The sequence below is a fragment of the Oreochromis niloticus genome, linkage group LG3 (genome assembly GCF_001858045.2).
Source record: "Oreochromis niloticus isolate F11D_XX linkage group LG3, O_niloticus_UMD_NMBU, whole genome shotgun sequence".
Classification (NCBI taxonomy): Eukaryota; Metazoa; Chordata; class Actinopteri; order Cichliformes; family Cichlidae; genus Oreochromis; species Oreochromis niloticus.
In genome coordinates, this window is record NC_031967.2 from 7,947,270 (window position 1) to 7,968,270 (window position 21,001).

General features: G+C 41.6%; 1 pseudogene; it reads left to right on the forward strand.

Annotated features, from left to right (window-relative positions):
- The first annotated feature begins 318 nt into the window (after positions 1-318).
- On the forward strand, positions 319-20,950 carry LOC109195272 (neuroligin-2-like; annotated as a pseudogene).
- The last annotated feature ends 51 nt before the right edge of the window (positions 20,951-21,001 follow it).

Sequence of the window (21,001 nt, forward strand, 5' to 3'; positions counted from 1 at the left end):
CTCTGATGGTTCTGGGTCCTTTTGACCCAGCACTGTGGGTTTCTTGTGTTTTGGTGATATTTTGTATTATGGTTTATGTTCTGGTTCATTTACAGTCTTAGTTATGCTGTTTTGTGTTTCTTATATTTCTTGTTTAGTTCCTTGATTATTAGATTCCCCCTGTGTATCTCTGTGTGTGTCTGTGTTTATGTGTGTTTGTGTGAGTCCTTGTGTTCCATTCTGTTTCCCCAGCCCGTCATGTCTCTCGTCTCCTCTTTCGAGAAGGGTCTGGCTGGAGCCACTGGGGAGCACTATATTGCGACCTCCACAGTAACCGCAAACACGTTCCTGCATGGATCATCGACTGTGGAAACCTTGCAAGTGGATGGTAAAAGTTGGGACAGAGTCTTTCATGTATAAATTTGCTGTTAATAATTTATTTTTTTATTAATGGCACAGAAATATAATGTACAATAATTATGGCAATCTCTACAAAGATTCTTTTTTCCCAACATGAAATAGTATCAGAACAGGCTGAATTCCAACATATAGAAGATAGATAATGAACAGGAAGTACAAAAAACAACAAATAAATAAGGCAAGAGGCACTAAAGGAGCGACAAAGAAACTGATTTTGAAGATGAATAAAATATATCCTCTCTATCTGTCTCTCCTCCCCTCCTCGGCCTCTCTCGGTGCAGATATGTAGGTATAGCTGTTTCCAAGCTACTTCTTACTATAATTCAGTGGTTCCCAAAGTGTGGGGCCCGCCCCCTAGGGGGGCGCAGAGCTATTGCAGGGGGGCGCGGCATGAAAAGGGAAAAAAAACAAAAACAACGCTTGGACAATGCTAGCACGGGGCCCCCACACAAACGCAAAGCAGGAGATGAAGCATTGCTGAATATGTTTCCAAACCAACTTCATTCTAAGCCAAAGACTAGAAAATATGGTGAAGCATATCTTCCCTTTGGTTTCACCTGCACAAGTGCTGAGGTAGGTCTCCCTGCAGAATTAGTTTTCCCTGCATCGGGAGCAGCGCTGGGCTGTTCAAATCACGGACAAACAGTATCCCACAGTTGTTTATGTTTTTGAACCCATTTTGTAGAGGGTTTTTTTGGAAAAATGTATTGATAGCAATGTTGAATATTATTACACAGGAAAAAAAACAACTACATGTAAAATAATTACACCGTGATGCCTCTGCCTTTCTAAATGCAGGGACAGTAATGGCCTGTATATGTAAGCGTGTAAAACCTGCAGAGTCAGATTAACAGTATTTTGTCTCTATCTGCCATTCTGCAATTCATCTCATGTAAACAATAACGTGGCGCACAGTGTGACATGAAAAAGGCACATACCTTTGACATTGCGTGACAAACTCTGTATTCCTTGTCCACACGTAAACGCAAAAAAAAAAGGAGTTTTAAAAAAATCTCCGTTCTCGGTGATTCGATACGCCGTTTACATGTGCCCGAAACAGCTGCGCGTTCAAAAATACCCGTGTAGGTGCAGACGGAGCGTAAAAGAGTTGGTAGTTTATTTTCTTACTACCTGTAATTTATTGCAGATTATTTGTATTTGCTTAATTGTTTAATAAATGTGTGAGGTGTGAAATAAACCGCAATGGAGCAAAATATGGGTGTGTGTGGTTGAAGGATGTGTTTGTGCGCGCGTGCGCGCGTGCACGCGCGGGGTGGGGGGCGCGAACATTTTTCTTGTTAAACAAGGGGGGCCCAGCAAAAAAAGTTTGGGAACCACTGCTATAACTGATTTCCCAGGGAAAGAAGGCTCTGCAGCTCTGCTTAATAATTAACTGACCAATCTTCGGCCCAGGAGAAGGGAGAGATAGAAAAAAGGGAGCTCGGGAGCTCGGGAGGAAACGAGCTCATTAAGGGGGCCAGGCGGCCCCCTTAATGAGCCACTTGAGTGGTTTAAACAGCACAGGACAGCCAGAACTAAAGGAGAGAGAAAGAGGGAGACAGAGAGGGGGAAATACATCCAAGGAGAAGCTTGGAGGGGGGAAAAGCAGCTAGCTCAAGAAAGGGGAAAAATAGATCTTTTGACATCTCAGATGAGCTTTTTCCCAGTCCTGCCTCCACTTTTTGGAGCTAAAGCTCCACAGCATGCTCCGTCAGTGATGCTCTGGGTCTGCAGTCCCATCCTGTGTCTACAAGCTTTTCTCTAGTGAGAAACATGTGATGAGGAAAAATTGTTAAACTCTATTTTTAATCAAGTTCTGTAGTAGAAAGAAAGTTATGTGATTTATACATCAAGCATCCTCCCTCCGCCCTGAACCTCACCAAAACATCCCTCTTTCCCACGTCTCCTTTCAGATCTGTTCCACAGGGCCATAGCGCAGAGTGGCACAGCCATCTCCAGCTGGTCCGTTAACTACCAACCCCTCAAGTACACCAAGATCCTGGCCCGGAAGGTGGGTTGCACCTACGCAGAGACGGCTGACCTGGTTGACTGCCTGAGGCGCAAGAACTTCAGAGAGCTGGTGGACCAAGACATCCAGCCGGCCCGCTATCACATCGCCTTTGGGCCTGTTGTGGATGGAGACGTAGTTCCTGATGATCCAGAGATTCTCATGCAGCAGGTGAGGGTCTGATAACAGCAGCTGCACATCTCTGTTGTGTTTTATTATCCTAGCAAAGTGGTGAGAACTCCTGGGATCAGCCATGACGTGAAACCAAAACTAACCAAACTGTAAAGCAGAGAAAATAACTGCAGTGCTGGTGATGTACATGATCGGGCGGTATACTTTAGACACACTGAGAAGTTTCTCTTGTGTTGTCATGAGCATTTGCCAGAAGCCCAAAATGCAAACAAATAAGACTTTATTAATAGGAAAAGTATAAACACAAGTACACACAAAGAAGAGACACAACTATAGAGACAAAGAGCGATCTGACTGGGACAAGTAAAACTAACTGGGAGAGCAGTTTTCTTCCAACAATCGCTACCAAAATAAAACAGGAAGCAACAAGACACATTAGCAAATAAGCTAAATGTAGTCAGACCTGGAAAATGTTAAGCTGGAACAGAACAAACAAGATGTGATCCTGTAATTCAAAGCCGACAGAGTCGTCGAGGTTTTCAAAGAGCAGGTTTCTCTTCTCAGTTCGACTGGAATATTTTCATGTGACAAGAATAAAAAATTATTATTCTTTTTTATTCATCCATCCAGATGTTATTTTGGATCATCTTCTGAGTGAAAAACTGAAAAAGCTGATTTGTGTGTATTATTAGTGTAAGTAACCACTGCTGGTTGACCAGGATTTTTAATTACAAAAGAGATTCTTCAAAAGTTTTATTATTATTTGATTAAATAAATGCTACATTTTGAAGAGGCTGCAGATGCAATCAGTGTCATTAATGTGAAAGTCATTTTGTGAGACGGGGGAAGTGTTTTATGTAAGGTGAAAACAATCAAACAAAAGGTGTGTAGAAAGCAGTAACGTGAATCTGAAAATCACTACAGGGACATATTGTGTGTGAGAGGAAGAAGTGTGAGTTTTGCAGCTCTATGCATTAATCGACACTGCAGACTTTTAAAGGATCGGCCCTGAAGCCGTGACCTGCAGAACAGGCAATATGATGAAGATCATGGACTTAAGAGTCATATACAGGGTTCTTGAAATCCTTGAAAATGCTTGAATTGTAATATTGTCTTTTCAAAGTTTGAAAAGTGCTTGAATTTCAGATGTGGTTCTTAAATTTGCTTGAAAGTGTTGCAACTAAAAGTTACTGTGACTCAAACATAGAAAAATTTGATTTTTTTATTTCCCACACCTAATTTATTAGAGATTATTTTATTTAAAAGTATTTTATAGCATATAACACCTTTGAAAATATGCTTCGGTTCACATTTAACTCCAGAAAATCATCAATCAAAATATGGATATTACCTGACCAAAGATTTGTGGTGACGTCACTGCTCTTTTAACTGTTTGGTGTCTTTGCTTTGTTTGCTGGTTGTAGAAATGGTTTATATGAGCTCTTAGCCAAGATTCTGAGGTGTCTGTGGACACATTACTCATGTTGGCACTTATATTTCTGACCTCTTGTTATAACCGATTAAACATGATCTCCTCGCTTTTGCCCCCATTTTTGGTGGTGTAGGTGCAAATGATCAGTCATGACATTCTCATAATAAATAAGATACTGCAAATAATTATTTCTGCATTTGTGCGATTGAAGTGAATTGAAAATGTGTATGCAATGACACTGTTTTAAAGGTTTGGCCTAAATAATTTTGGAGTGAATGAGTCTAAACATGATGACCTAACTAGTGATACCCTGAGACACACACACACACACACACACACACACACACACACACACAAGCATGTTATGCCGGTTTCAGCTGAAACAATGTTTCAAACCATATTCCAGGTTTTTAGTTCACCATCTATGAGGTTTCAAGAAGACAATAAAGACAGATCTGAATGTTTGAAAATGTTTTGGAAAAACTCTGTAAAGATGAGATGAAAAATACTCAAAGGATAAATTCAATTGGTTTATTATTTAGATAAGTTGAAAAAAAAGTTAAACAAGCAAATAATGAAAAAAGGTAAACAAGTAAATAAAGAAACAAGGTAAAATGAAGTAATAATGAAAAAAGTTAAACAAGTAAATGAAGAAAAATGTAAAATGAAGTAAGAACAAAAAGTTAAACAAGTAAATAAAGAAACAAGGTAAAATGAAGTAATAATGAAAAAAGTTAAACAAGTAAATAAAGAAAAAAAAGGTAGAGGAGAGAAAACCCCAACAATCCCCTCTGAGCAAGCACTTGGCGACAGTGGGGAGGAAAAACTGCCTTTAAACAGGCAGAAACCTCCGGCAGAACCAGGCTCAGGAGGGGACAGTCAACTGCCGGGACTGGTTGGGGGGTGAACAGAGGTGGAGCAAGACGAGGCTACATCAGGTGAGGAAGCAGCAGCGTCTCTCCTCCGGAACAAGCGGAACCATTTTGTCTTCTTTTTCATGCACTTTTCCACGAGCGCTTTTTTCTCCAGGATGAGATTTCTCAACTCATCGATTGTTTCTGTGTTTTGCTTTTCAAGTTTCTTACATCTTTGTTCCACCTCTTCTAATGTTGCTTGTTGTTCTTCAAGCTTGTCTTTGAGTTGTTTGGATGTTGCCTCCTGTATCAGCTTGTCCTTGTGCATGTCTGCATTTCTCTCTTGGACTTCTTTGTGCTTGTCTTCTAACTGCTCGTTTCTTTTCTGGATTTCTTGGAGCGTGAGCTGCAGGTCTTCATGTATTTTGTCTTGTTGTTGTTTTTGTGCCTGCATTTGAGTGTTTTCACGCTTCAAGTTATTGAATTCCACCAAAATCCCCTTAACGAGCTCGGAGTTGTTTCTCGCTATCTGATCGATCCTTTTCTGCATCTGTGAGCAGCGTTTCTCCAGTTTGTCCTTTTCTTCTTCCACTTTAGTTACTTTGTCCTCCAGCTGATTACAAAACTCTTGCAGTTTTAGATTTTTAGACTCAAAGTCCTGGACAATACGTTTTCCTTCTTCCAGTCTTTCCTGCTGTTGCTCTTTCTGTTGAAGAAGGTCTTTATTTTGGCGCAGTGTTTCATCCAGGCTTTCTTTCAGCATTTGGTATTTTTCCTGCATGCTCTTCAGTTCGTGCTGCAAGTCTCTTTGTTTTTTGTCCTGCTCTTCCTTCTGTTGTTGGATTTTTCTCTTTTCTTCCACAACTTCATGGAGCTGTCTTTGGAGCAGCTGATCCATTTGGTCGATGTATTGGAGATCCCTTTGTGTCTTATCAGTCATCGTTTTCTTGTCTTGGAGCTGGTTGGTCATTTCTTTTAGTTCTGCGCTCTTTTGCTTATTTTCTTTAATGAGGTGCACAATTTGCTCTCGGGCCTGAGCAAACTTGAAAGCAGGGGTCAGCAACCTTTAAGACCCAAAGGGCCATAATTGGCCTACCTGGGGTTGAAAGTCTCGATAAACCGGCGAAACGCCGTGCAGGAAGAGATCATGTCCCTGCAGATGAAGCACTCGGAGCACGACGCTCACCACGACATGGAGCCCCTGCGACCCCACGACATCCTGCGGCCCCAGCGATGAAAAATAACAAAATATAATTTTATTTGTATATTGCAAAATCACAATAATCTTCCAATTTAGAACTACAAGTTAAAAAAAAAAGAACTAACATAAATAAAATACACTTCAGCTAAATACTAATTTATTTTCCCAAACCACGCGGAGCCGCACTATAAGGACTAAAGAGCCGCATGCGGCTCCGGAGCCGCAGGTTGCCGACCCCTGATCTAAAGGGTTTAACAAAAAGGGGGAGCTTCCTGCTCGAAAATGAAATGTCCCCATTTTATGGGCTCGGGTGCTTAACTAGTTAAAAAGAACAAAAAAACAAACAAACATCTGTCTCCTATTTTTTTTGTGTCACACAGGAAAGAAGCATCAATATCTGATGAGAAGACATTAATTTGTTGGTGTTTGTGGTGTTTGGTGCAGTTTTCCTGTTTTCTGGGTTGTTGTTTATTTACAGTGGAGATGAAGACCTCTAACAAGTTGATTTGTTCACATTTGCACATCTTAATTTTAAGAGGAATGTGTTTGTTGAGTTTGTACACTATATGCATGTAAGGCAACCGTTTCCTTTTTCACTATTTTTGTGTGGTGCATTTTTCTCTTTTAACAAAAAGAGGAACAAAAGACATTTAAGTCGTCCTAAGATGATTTGTTTAAATGTTTACATGGTCTTACTGAGGTGATGCAAAGTGAAACATACTTTCTTTTTTTTGGTAATGTGCTGGAAAAGCTTGAAAATGGACCTTGAATGTGCTTAAAAAGTGCTTGAATTTGACCCTGAAAAATGTGTATGAACCCTGCATATATTGCAGTATTCACAGTTTATAGTAGGAATTTCATGCCAACAGCTATTCTTTATTTTGTTTACTGGGAAATGAAATGCTGCCAATTCCCAAAGCTGGTTTTCAGCTGCACTTCCTGTTGTAGACTTGTGATGCACACAGGCTCTGTTCCAGCACTCAGCATGTTCTTCCTTATTTTCTCCACCAGGGGGAGTTCCTAAACTATGACATCCTGATAGGAGTGAACCAGGGAGAGGGGCTGAAGTTTGTGGACGAAGGACAACGACAGCATCTCAGCTGCGGCGTTCGACTACACCATCTCCAACTTTGTTGACAACCTCTACGGATACCCAGAGGGTGAGGACGCCACCTCTGTACACTGCCACTTTTTCAGTTATTCCATTTTACAGCCTCCTCTCACTTAACTGCGTTTTGCAGCAGCATCAGGTTTTGTCTTATTAGGAGCCGCATTAGTTGGTTTGTTAGTTTTTTTTCTTTTTGCTGTATTCATTAAAATAAACAGATAATCGTCAAAATGACAAATGTGGGTAATTATCAAAGCATACATTACAGTTCTGACAGCTTGAGTTCACATGAATTTTCAAAAGAATATCAAAACCTGTGAAAGTGCTTTAAGCGTTTAAAACCTGCGAGCAAAGAATGGAATCAGTAAAATGTAAAATGTGAAGTGAATCAAACAAGACAAGTGCTAAAGAGAGCCACTCATCCACATCACGGCGTGTCTGCGCCTTAACCTTTGAGGCTCTGTGGGCAGTAATGCTATCATCCCCCAGGTAGTCGGCTCCCAATCTCAGCGTCGTTGTTTCTGACAGATCGGCCTGCGAACCCCTCACAGCCGGACCACAGTCACAGTACAGACATGTTTGGATAATGCAGCCATGCTTCCTCTCTACTGCCTGTCACTCCTTCTGTTATGTGAAAGACTTTTTTTCCTCTCTAGATTTTTCACTCGCTTCCTGGCTCTTGGTTCATCTCACCAACGTGTGCTTTGGTTTCATATCTTTCGATCAGACCGATCTCTTAAAAAATGTCTGGCACTGCTGTTACTTTACTCTTAGCAGTTTTTCACTTTTATCTTTCTTCCCCTCCTGTGCTTCTTCACCAGGCAAAGACATCCTGAGGGAGACCATTAAGTTCATGTACACAGACTGGGCGGACAGGGACAACTGCGACATGCGGCGGAAGACTCTGTTGGCCCTGTTTACGGACCACCAGTGGGTGGCACCAGCTGTGGCCACTGCCAAACTCCATGCTGAGTTTCAGTCCCCAGTTTACTTTTACACGTTCTACCACCTGTTAAGAGATTTTGTTTAATGTTTTATTAAATAACATGCTTTCCCTAAATAGGTTTGCGAATGTACAATGATGTTCATATATTTTATACTACATGTATCTTGTCACTACACATGCACGTGAGCCTTGCTGACTTCTAAGAAAATGACTGGCATAAGGAGGTTGCCACAGGAAACCTCACCTTTGCTGAGTTTGCTGAGTCTGCCGTTGGGAACAGGAACCAACTGGCTTCTGTTTCCCTTAAGATAGGCTTGACCAGTTCCTTACTGACAGTTGAACGTATATGTTTTATGCTTTGTAAGGAGTGGTATGTTATCTCTTCCTACATGTGTCTGTGACGCAAACATGCTTGAGTATAAATAAAGCTGACTGCAAAGCCTCGGGGTGAGTATCACCGATCACTCACCCGTGCGCACGTAGTTCTCTGAACAAAACTCTGACTGTTTTGTATTCCTTCAATGTGTTTTATAATGTCTTACCACTGACATTTAATTGGTCCTTCGAGCCGGATTGTTGATTGATTTTATTATATCATCTAACTATTTACAGACGGAGCCGCCGGATCCTGACGTCGTGACTACCTGCACTGTAAACCACCGCTTCCAGCGAAGCGAGGAAAAGCCCAGAGTCGTAGATTCGCCTACTGGCCAGTGTCGTATACAGGTCCACGACGCCAGGACCCGGTGACGCCGGAAAAAAAGAACACAGCGCAACATTGAAGGTGAATATAAAGCAGCCAGAAACACTTTGCGTTGAATAATCGATTTTTAGGCTGACACTGCTCAAAGTAGAAGGGTCCTGTGTGGCCAAAAGGACAGACGTGTCCTATTGTAAAACGTCCTGTGTGGACCGGGTCCTGTGTGGACCCGCACGTAAACGCTCGCCTGTGTAAGACGGACTAAGTCGCCCGGTGTGGGCCCAGTCCGCAACAAAAAGAGAGGTTGGTAGCTCGTGGTTTCATTTCACTCCGGGAGTGAAAGGTAATGAGAGTGTCAAATAAAAATAGGATTTTTTCTAAACGCGCTGTATGTTTGTTGAGGAGTACACTGTAAAATCTAATTAGTTCACAGAACTCAAAAAAATTATGGAAACTCGTTGCCTCAAAAAAATTGAGTAAAGCTTAGCTAAAAATGACTAAGTTAGGACAACTTATTTATTTTGAGTACTCTGTACAAGCTCATTTGTTCCCAGAACTCAAAAAAATTGGATCAAGTTTACGTAAGATGACCAAGTTAGGGCAACTTACTCATTTTGAGTACACTGTACAGCCTTGTTAGTTCCCAGAACTCAAAAAAATTATGGAAACTCGTTGCCTCAAAAAAACTAAGTAAAGCTTACTTACGATGACTGTTAGGACAACTTATTCATTGCAAGTCTGCAGTATTAACAATAACTTGATATTTCTGACTGTACAATACTAATTGTTTACCTACTGACAAACATGTTAAGTTCAACTAAATGAAAAAACAATTTGTGGTAACCTGAATATGATTAAAAATAATTAACAACACTTTTTGTAATGATGTTAAAATGAGTCCAACTTTTATTTTCAAACACAACAAAGTATAACAGCCAACATACTGGACATGTTCTGCTGACCAACAAACAATTATAATCTTACAATGAAACAAAGTCTCAGATGTAATTATTCTGAAAATAAGTTTAGGTCTACCACAAGTTTGTTTTGTACTTACATTACTTATATAATCAAAATAAAATATTTATTGTTCTGTCACAAGTGCAGTCTCTAATTTAAACAACACATTTGTTTTCCATTCCAACACATGAGCTGGAATGTTGTATTATTTTAAGGATGGCTTGTTTCCAGTCCAGGCATTACTGCCTGAATGACTGTCATGGATCGAGGTGATCCAAATGTAGGTGCAGAAGAAAGTCTTTAACTTCCCTTAAGTACAGTAGCAGTGGATGTGGGTTGGAGATGCAATGAGCTTGAACCTGCAGGCGACCATCTTCACTGACCACACCATCTGTGACGGAGGACTCATCTCTCCTGTTGTCCTGCAAGCAAACAATCATATTTTTTGGAACATGAACTTAATTGCTTTCTTAAAACATTTTTTTCTGCATTTGGTATAAAACAGACTCCAATTTAGACAATCTCAGGCTCCCTCCCCACCGGAGAGGTGACATTCAATGTCCCACTTGTCAGTCTGGATAGCCCTGACCACCACCCAACACACAATAATGTCATGAAAGCATCATTTTAAAAAGGGCTATGCAAACATGGCCAAGAACTTTCATTCTAATGATGTGCAAAATGATTTTGGGCACAAAACAGATTTTGCTGTTAGAAAACTTGCAGACTTCACTATATACAGTGTAGACCCTCTAAACTAAGTTTGGGGGATGTGATCTTTCGAGAAATGCAGACCAAACTGTTGTTGTTTGTTTACTTACACAGCATGTCTTGTAGAATTAACTGTGGTCACCAGCAACAGCATAGTGCAGTCATATCTCAAGTCTAATAACAGAAGACAGGAAAAGATCAGTAAAGAAACAACTTCCCCAAACCAAAGCACAAATAAAACAATAAGTAAAACAGGCTGATCTAAAGTATGATTAAAGTTCAGCCTGATTAATATAAATGTCACTGACAGTTGCTAATATATTGGAAAACCAAAATACTTACTGATGTCTTTCTGTTCAACAACAGGAGTGCTGGTCCTGAGCCTCAAAGACAGTAAGAAGCAAGCAGAGGGAGAAAAAACAGAACATTGATTTGATCCTTAATGGCTGTGCAATCATTGTAACATAGAGTTTGCTTATGTCGTTAAATAAAGGCTAGATTTGACATTAATAGATGCCACAGATGTTCTAAAGCTGCTACAAAGCATGAAAAAAAAATAGATGTCTCCGAAAACGTCGGAGCATTTTTGCAAATATGTGATGTCTTGATAAATCGAGCAGATATTTGAAATTTACACAGCTACATTCTCGCCTGAAAATATCTTAAAAGTTTATTTTGTGACCCAGAAAAAGTAATAAGTTTTTCAGCGGCGCTCCTCCGCCATTGCCGCGCTTACAAGTACGCACAGGCTCCGACAACCGTGGCCGACAAATGCGATCCTCCTTTTCCCCAGATTACCCTTTCTGGGTCACAAAATAACCTTTCAAGATATTTTCAGGCGACAATGTAGCTGTGTAATGCTCAAATATCTACTTAATTTATCAAAATATCACATATTTGCAAAAGTGCTTCCACGTTTTCGGAGAGCTCTGTTATCCACCCCCCACATCCCACCCTACCCCTAACGGCTGCACCTCCCGAAGAATTTTGTCTGGGCTCTTATCTCACTTATTTATTTCAAACAATCAACAGAAAATTTCACCACATAGTTTTATGTAAGGTTTTTAAGGCTGTGGTGTTAATTTTTAAGTAACATGAGCCCAGCGGCAGAAGCAACGCTAGGCTAACACTAGCTAGCTAGCAAGATTTTAAACCTGGTGCTAAACTAAGAGAAGCCACAAAATCAGTTTGAATAAGAGTAAACATTTACTCACCAAGTCAGTGTATCAGGTAAAGATCCACAGCAATGACAACAGTAATATCTTGAGCTGACGCTTCTCCAGGTTTGCTCAACATATTCCATAAAAAATGCACCGTGAACATGCGGACTGATCCAAGAGGGAGGAGGACGGTAGTCACGTGGCATTTTCAAAACACATCTTTGATCCTTCCGCACTGAGAAGCAAAACTTCCAGCTTACTTAGTTTTTCTAAGTTAAGACAACTCAAATAAATGGAGTTTATCAGCGTTTTTGCATAAAAAGTACTGGTAACTTATTTAAATTGAGTTCTAATAACAAATTGATAAAAATTGAGTTCAGCCTATTTAATATTTTTAATTAAACACAATATTACATTTTACAGTGTAAGTGCTTCATTGAATAGGAACTCTAGGCTCCTGCACTACTCCTAGTGTTTTCCTGTGAGTACTGAATGGTGAGGAAGAGAAAGGTTGCGCATCAACGCATAAAATTAAGTCCGCCCTGAATTTAGTTCAGGGTAGAAGGCTGACTTAATAACCTCCTCTGACTCTAGTACCAGAACGTCTCACAGTGTGTGCTGGCAGTATTAATAAATAAAAGCAAAACAAGGTGTAATGTTTTAAAGCATGGAAAGAGGAATGAAGTGGAATAAACAAAAGGTTAAATTAAATTAGAGCTTATTTAATGTATTCAAATTGATAATAGAAGGATAACAACCGGTAAACTGGTATTAATAATGAAATATAGTTGGCAGGACGACCGTGCCTAGAATGGATAGAATGCATGAAACCAGATAACTCACACAAACACATATTAAATGAAATAGAGAGATGCATAAGGTATATTAAGGTTGTGTCATTGTTCAGCCAAAGAAAGTGTGTGAAAAGGAAAATGTCTCCAGCTTGGGAAAGGGTGAGACTGCAGCTCACCCTCAGCCCTTGGTGGACACAAATAAAATATTGTAATATACTATTGCTGTTATATAAAAAGATAATAACATTAATAATGAAATAATATTAAATATGAAGAGGCACCTCAGTCAGTTGTGATGTGAGGTGGATAATTGTTAAAAGTAATCTGTATCAAGCTTAAGGTTTGCTCAAATTCAGTATAATGACATATGAGATGAAGAAAATAAAGAAAATATGTAAACTAATTAAGTGCATAGAGACACTTGACCCGCTTGTAAACCTGTCATCCTAGATGAGATTTTGTTAAGATGAAGAGCAAACCTATACTACCAAGCTAATGAGCAAGATACACACTTTTTATTTTGTATTAATTTTTTTGTTTTTCAGAGCAGAAGCTGCATGATATTAAAAGCTCACACATGCAGCAGTCTGTGATCTCAGTTTTTTCTCTCACACTTCTGCTTTGTTTCTGACAGCAGTTCTTTTCTTTTGTGTCCCAACTCGTGTGTAAAGCGTTTATGCCATCAGCAACTTGTTTTTGTTTGTTTGTTTTGTTGGTTTGAAAAACAAATCTGTGATCATACTTGAGGATCACAGTGACACGAAATGATTAGGCACATGATTTACTGATGCCTAGTTTTAGAGCTGTGAGCTACGAGCTGTAAGCAATGCAAAGTTTTTCCCAACTTAGAAGTTGACATATGTAACATGTGTGAGATACATGAATTCTTTTAAAACAAAATAGAAATTGTCTAAAATGCCTTAAGTAATATGTAGTGCTGTATCTACAAAGGGAAAAAAGAAGAAGCATTCAGTAACTTGGAAATAGCCTTTCTATTTACATGCAGATGGAAGTGCAGGTTACATGAAAGCTGTTTTAACACAGGCATTTGGAGAAAAACAACGTCTGCTTGCATGTTACTTCTGTAAATTAGACTCTGTTGCGTCAGGCCTGCCCACATTTGTGCAAACCGGTGTAGCCGCAGCAGAGGCAGTAAAAAGTCAGCTGACATTGTTTTAGGACACACTTTAATCATCAAAGTGCCCCCATGCAGTGACTTCAATTTTAAATCTAAGCCAATTTGTCTTACCTGACGCATGTGAGACAACTCTCAAATGTTGGACACTTATTGTCGCTATATGGAAAGTTCAACAAAGAGTTTGGTTAGTCTGGAGAAACAGGAACTACATGCCCATAAAAGGAGCTGACTGTGTCAAGGACGCAGACAGACAGAGAGACACACGGGCAGTCAGTATGTCTTTGCTGCAGTACACCATTTCGCAAAAATATGGCAAAATAGGGGCATGATTACCTCCACAGGGGCACCAGTACAACATGGCAGTCATCTGAAAAAATTACTAGAAGTAATCACATTACCCAGAAAATTAGCACTGTGCAAATGTGCTGCACATCAAAAAGATGACTCTTACATCACTAAAGGAAATAACTTTGCAGATAAAGCAGCAAAAGAAGCTGCACAGAAAAAAACAAATGTTCTTACATTAACCTCGTGCTCCCTGATACCAATAGAAATCCTTAAAAACGAACAAAAGGCGGCACCACAAAATGAAAAATCCTCGTGGTTAAAAGATGGCGCAATTCTGAAAGATGATATTATGACGTGTAATGGGAAACCTATTCTACCTAAATCCCTACATAAAACAGCAGCATTAGTGACACATGGGCATTGCCATTTGTCAACAGCAGGGATGGTAGATATTCTTTCTAAACAATTCTACTCAAAAAATTTTGAAAACTCAGCTAAAGCATATATAAGAACATGCATGATATGCCAAAACCATAATGCACAGGGAAATTTAAGGCCAAAGAGAGGCCATTTCCCAACACCGCCACATCCTTTTCATACGATACACATGGATTTTATCCAATTACATAAACACCAACAAGTAGAATATGCACTAGTAATCATAGACGTATTCTCAAAGTGGCCAGAAATCTACCCAGTGAAGAAAAATGATGCAATCTCGGTGGCAAAATGTTTGTGTAATCATTTTATCCCAACATATGAAATACCAAATCTAATAAGATCTGACAATGGCACACACTTTGTAAATGAAGTAATATCAAAAGTCTCCGAAGCGCTAGGTTTCAGCATAAAACATCACTGCTCATACCACCCACAGAGTGCAGGGCTGGTAGAAAGAACCAATGGCACTATAAAACAAAGGTTAAGGAAATGCATGGAGGAAACTGGTCGCCCCTGGCCTGAATGTGTAGGTCTGGTCAAAATGTGGATGAGACTAACACAAGGCTCACAGAAACTGACACCCTTCGAAATAGTACATGGGCGACCCTTTCCTCTACCCATTACAAGTGAACCGATAGATAAATCCATAAGAGAAACAACGCTGGCAGAATGGATGACAAAACTGTTGGAAAACAAGGAAATAGTTTTGAACAATCAACTGCCGAGTGATTCTTTTTCAGTCTCTTCCAGGTTGAAACCAGGGGATTGGATCCTGATAAAAGTGCTCCAGAGGAAAAACTGGTCCTCCCGAGGTGGGAAGGACCCTACCAAGTCCTCCTGGCCACACCAACAGCCTGCAAAATTGCTGAACGCCCCTCCTGGATCCACCAAAGCCACACGAAGAAGGTCGAACTACTCCAGGATTCATCGACGTCAGCCTAAAGTGAGCAACAGCCTAGATTCCAGTCCTCCCTAACCTCTGGTGTTCGCTCGGTGGGGAGTAGGGTGATCAGTGGCAACACTTGGGATCCCACTCCTCTGGCTGAGGTCTACTCACCAGGGGCCCTGGGAGTGACAAGGGGTCGAGAAGAAACTCACTCACAAAACAAAGAAGATCTAAAGACACCAAAAGTGCTGCAATGACACTTGTCATCACAGTACTATGTACACTCTTGTGGTTGGTGGCCATCAAGAGCCAGGTGAATGGATTCAACCCCTGTAACGAGACGGCCGCAACACAGGTCACAACCACAGCAGACCTGTACCTGTGTTACAACCAAACGAGCTTCTCGTCAACAGTATGGATTCCCCTGAACTCATTCCATATCGGAGGATACTTAGGGAGCCAGTGGCCTGGATATGACTGGTACCTGTCAAGCTCAGATGCCACCAACCCAGGCTGGGACACAGTCTTCACCTATACTGGAAACGACTGGACACCAACGCCAACACAAGGATCTGCTAGAAATTTGTCTAAACAGCAGAGCTGACGTCTGGTGGTGGTGTGGAGATCCACAAATCTACGATCGACTGCCCAGGAATAAGACCGGAATGTGTGGCCTGATATCTCTCCTACTACCAGTTCAGGTTATAAAACTTTCAGTGATTGACATCACCATGAATGCTGAACGACAATGGTTTGCAAGCCGGAAGAAAAGATCGGCTCCAGCCCCAGCGCAACCTGAGCCCGACCCAACGTACATAGACGCCATAGGAGTCCCCAGAGGAGTACCAGATGAATACAAACTAGTGGACCAGGTGGCTGCTGGTTTCGAGTCATCAGTATGCTGGTGGTGCACTATCAACAAAAACGTGGACAGAATAAACTATGTTCACTATAACGTGCAGCGATTAGGCAATCTGACCATGTCCGGACTCCACGCAGTAGCTGAGCAACTGAGAGCCACATCCCTAATGTCGTTCCAGAATAGGGTCGCACTGGACATGCTCCTGAGTGAAAAGAATGGGGTATGTTCAATGTTTGGAGAACAATGCTGCACATTCATACCCAACAATACAGCGGCGGATGGAAGCCTCACCAGAGCCCTGGAGGGTTTAAAGACCCTAAATGAAAAAATGAAAGAACATTCGGGAGTCGACACTTCGATGTGGGACAGCTGGATGGATATGTTCGGGAAGTACCGTACTCTGGTGTCATCAATTCTAGTGTCCATGGCTGTATTTGCAGCAATACTCACTCTATGTGGATGTTGTTGTATTCCCTGCATTAGAGCATTAATCAACAGACTCATAGCAACTGCCATCACACCACATGTTACGTTTCACCAAGAGACGATGATGTTGCTTACACATCAGGACCGAAACACAGACTTTGAAGAAGAAGACAATTTTTAATTATTGTCAACAAAGTGAAAACAAACCTAAATGTTGATCATATCAATTTTACTAAATGATACTCTGGTTGAAAATGTATACACAAGTGACTAGAAGTTGAAGTATGTAAAAAATATTTGAACAACAGCAGGGAATGTTAAGAGATTTTGTTTAATGTTTTATTAAATAACATGCTTTCCCTAAATAGGTTTGCGAATGTACAATGATGTTCATATATTTTATACTACATGTATCTTGTCACTACACATGCACGTGAGCCTTGCTGACTTCTAAGAAAATGACTGGCATAAGGAGGTTGCCACAGGAAACCTCACCTTTGCTGAGTTTGCTGAGTCTGCCGTTGGGAACAGGAACCAACTGGCTTCTGTTTCCCTTAAGATAGGCTTGACCAGTTCCTTACTGACAGTTGAACGTATATGTTTTATGCTTTGTAAGGAGTGGTATGTTATCTCTTCCTACATGTGTCTGTGACGCAAACATGCTTGAGTATAAATAAAGCTGACTGCAAAGCCTCGGGGTGAGTATCACCGATCACTCACCCGTGCGCACGTAGTTCTCTGAACAAAACTCTGACTGTTTTGTATTCCTTCAATGTGTTTTATAATGTCTTACCACTGACACCACCACTGCCAGACCGAGACGCGGCCCGAGTGGGCCGACGCCGCGCACGGAGACGAGATACCTTACGTGTTTGGCGTACCGATGATCGGTGCCACGGACCTGTTCCCGTGCAACTTCTCCAAGAACGATGTGATGCTGAGCGCTGTGGTCATGACTTACTGGACTAACTTCGCAAAGACTGGGTAGGCCTCATATCATAGTAGTGTAAACTGTAGCTGTTACGGTTTGTTCTCTGACAGAACTACAGGCTTATCAAGCAAAGGTGTTGATTTAGCTGTAGACTTTAATGTGTTTCCAAAGTGTTTCTGTTTTGTTACAGTTCAGGTAAATTTATCTAAGTCTGTTAACATGTCACAGGACTTAAATGGCTCAGGGCTCAGTCTCTGTAACACTTTAACCAGATCAAATTAGTGATGATTTAAATTAAACATAATCTCAGATTTTACAGTTTTTTGAAGAAGTTGAAAAAAATTAAATATCATTCAGTCTATAATTTGAGGTAAAGAGAGAGTGAGAACAATCAAATTACAGGAGAAAGAAACAAAAGTTAATGAAATGTAGCAGCGACATGTAAACACAGTTGGATGATGAAGTCAATGCATCATGGGAAGTTTCCCACTGCAAACTGAGCCTATATCAGCAGGACTGAGGGTTGATTTAGGGTCGTGTGCTCCAGCTTTAACTATAGGCTCTGTCAAAAATGATCAACACAGATGTAACATGAAGAGCCTTTCAAGAACAGAGAAATTGTGGTGCGGTGATCGTGGTCCCTTCAGGTCCCCTGACTGATCACTGCTAGAGAGGTACAAAGAAAAACTGAGATATGTAATTTATTAGCGCCTATATTAAGAATGAAATGTTTCTTAGGATCAGCTGTAAACAATTACAAAATGAATTACATTAAATTAAATTAATTAAACATTAAATTCTTTGATCTATTGAATTTTTTATTGTGGTAGAAATCCTAAAGTGTTTCTACTGTTGTCATGTGCTTTGCTTTAACACTAACAGGCGATGCTACCATAGAACTGTTGCAGTAAAGTATGATAGTGGTGCAATAATAGCAGCCGCTTATTATGGGCTGAATCTGCCGGCTGATTTAGTTTTATGTCATCTTTTTTGTTTTAGTGTGAATCTGTAATTAAAATGCTTATAGCCTTGTAGTCCTCTTGAATACTTGAATCTGGGTTGCTAGTTTAATTGCCGTGTGGCTTTGAAGAATTGAACATACTGGTTCACCAAAAGCATCCAGATCCCAGAGCAGCCGGTTGGTCTTAGATAGTTTAAAGGTTGCACAGAGAATGGGCCTCCTGTCTGTATTCAGTGTATTGATGCCACATGTTACTTATAATGGAGACTGAGTATAACTTTGAACTGAAACGTTTAACCTTTATGCTCCACCAGGGACCCCAACCTGCCCGTCCCTCAGGACACCAAGTTCATTCATACCAAGCCCAACCGCTTCGAGGAGGTCATCTGGACCAAGTTCAACTCGAAGGACAAGCAGTACCTTCACATCGGTTTGAAACCTCGTGTCAGAGACAACTACAGAGCTAACAAAGTGGCCTTTTGGCTGGAATTAGTCCCTCATCTTCACAGCCTGCACGACGTGCTCTTTCCCACCACTACGCGCTCCCCTGCAGGCCGTGACCCCGGCACCATGAGGCCCAGAAACAACGTTCCTCGAACCACTCGTCATCCTTACCCTACCTTCCCGTCAGATCCTGAGCCCGAGGGCTCAGAGCGCCCGCCCCAGGACCTCTTTCCCGGAGACACCCGCGACTACTCCACCGAACTGAGCGTGACAGTTGCGGTTGGAGCGTCGCTCCTCTTCCTCAACATCCTGGCCTTCGCCGCCCTTTACTACAAGCGTGACAAGCGGCACGAGATGCGCCGGCACCGGCTGTCCCCTCAGTGGGGCAGCCCCTCCAACGACCTGGCTCACAGCCAGGAGGAAGAGATCATGTCCCTGCAGATGAAGCACTCGGAGCACGACGCTCACCACGACATGGAGCCCCTGCGGCCCCACGACATCCTGCGGCCTGCCTGCCCTCCCGACTACACCCTGACGCTGCGCCGCGCCCCCGATGACATGCCGCTGATGACGCCAAACACCATCACCATGATCCCCAGCACCATCACCAGCATGCAGCCTCTTCACGCCTTCAACACATTCCCCTCCACCGGCCACAACAACACCCTGCCCCACCCCCACTCCACCACCAGGGTATAGTAGGGACAGGCCCGACACAGCGCCACCTAGGGACCAGGAACACTGGCTCTGCTACCGCTCTGGAAGGGAGGCCTCTAGACGTGGGCCTTCGTTCTGTCCTCTTATTCTCTTCTTTCTCCAAAAGCAACTACACCTGCTGCATCATGTGCTGTAAAACTTGGCAGCTCCCTCCACTGGTGGCATGTGGAGGTGCAACTGAAGTGTACAGCAGCAGATGAGCAGTTTGGGTGGGGGTGGGGTGGGGTGGGTGACTCAGATCTTTCAAAGATACTGTTTTCAAAGACGGTCTGCTGTTTCCAGGCTCAAGACCTCCAACATTCGTCAAAGGGACGAATGCTCTCTCGCTCCTCGCTGTTTTCTCTTTTTTAGCGTCATCTCTTTTTCCATCTCCTGTGTGTTATGTGCACATTATGCTTCTCTTTTCTACATCCGTGTTTTATTACTGCTCTCTTCCTCTCATGTGACACGCCTCCCTCCTGCTCTTCTCTAAAAATTCCCGATCTGCTGAGCAGTTTGGAGGGGGAGGCGTACACTAAACATATAACTATGAAAACACTGATATCTTTCATTCTACCAGCATTTTTAGGTGCCAAGTAAGTACTGCTGTGTTTGCTTTCTCATCGAGGGAGAAGAAAAACGAAAGAAAAATAGAGTATCGCTATTTACCGTCAACTAACAGAGTTCTGTCATGTTCTCATGACAAAGTGCCAAACTGGCCCTCAGTCGTGGTTTTCTTTCTTTCATCTTCTCTTTTTTTGTTGTTTTGTTTGAAGCATTTGTTTAATTGTTGTTTTTTATTGTGTGGAAAGAATTTTTCTGAAAATATAGATATAGAGAAATGATATTATATATAGTTCTATATAAAATGTGTACAAAGGAGAAAGTATATAAAAGGGTTTTCTCAGTGGGGGATCTATGCATGAATTATTTTTAAAGACGCGGGGAAAAGGACACTGTACCTGTCGATGCACGTTTCCCAAAATCTAAACGAGTCATATCGCTCCATGTTTGCTACTTTTGGTTTTTGGTTTTCTCCCGCAGAGTAAGAGCATCGCAGGAGCTCCTGAAGTCAAACGACGCCTCCCAGCGCTCATTTATTAAAACGGAGTCGATGCCAAAAGTCTTAAACGTTAGAATCAAAGCAACAGCTGTGAACTTAGTCATGGTGTCATGTGCAGCCCTTCATCTTACTGTCACTACTTTTTCTTGTTAGGGTACGTGAGGTAAAGCGTCCGTCGATGTAGCTTGATTGTACAAAATTATTTTTCTACGTTATTAACAAAATAGAGCAGAGACTGATGCTGCTCCTGTCTGACCCCTTATTTCTGGCACATGTGTATTCTGACTGACGTGTGTGTGTGTGTGTGTGTGTGTGTGTGTGTGGGAGCGGCTGTCACTGTGTGAGTGTGATATCACGTCTGCATCACTCAAGCGTAGGCGGGTCCGCGTCAGACAACAATAAACAAAAAGCAGAAAAAGTCCAACAGTAAAAACTCAGACTCCAGCATGAGCTCCTTCCT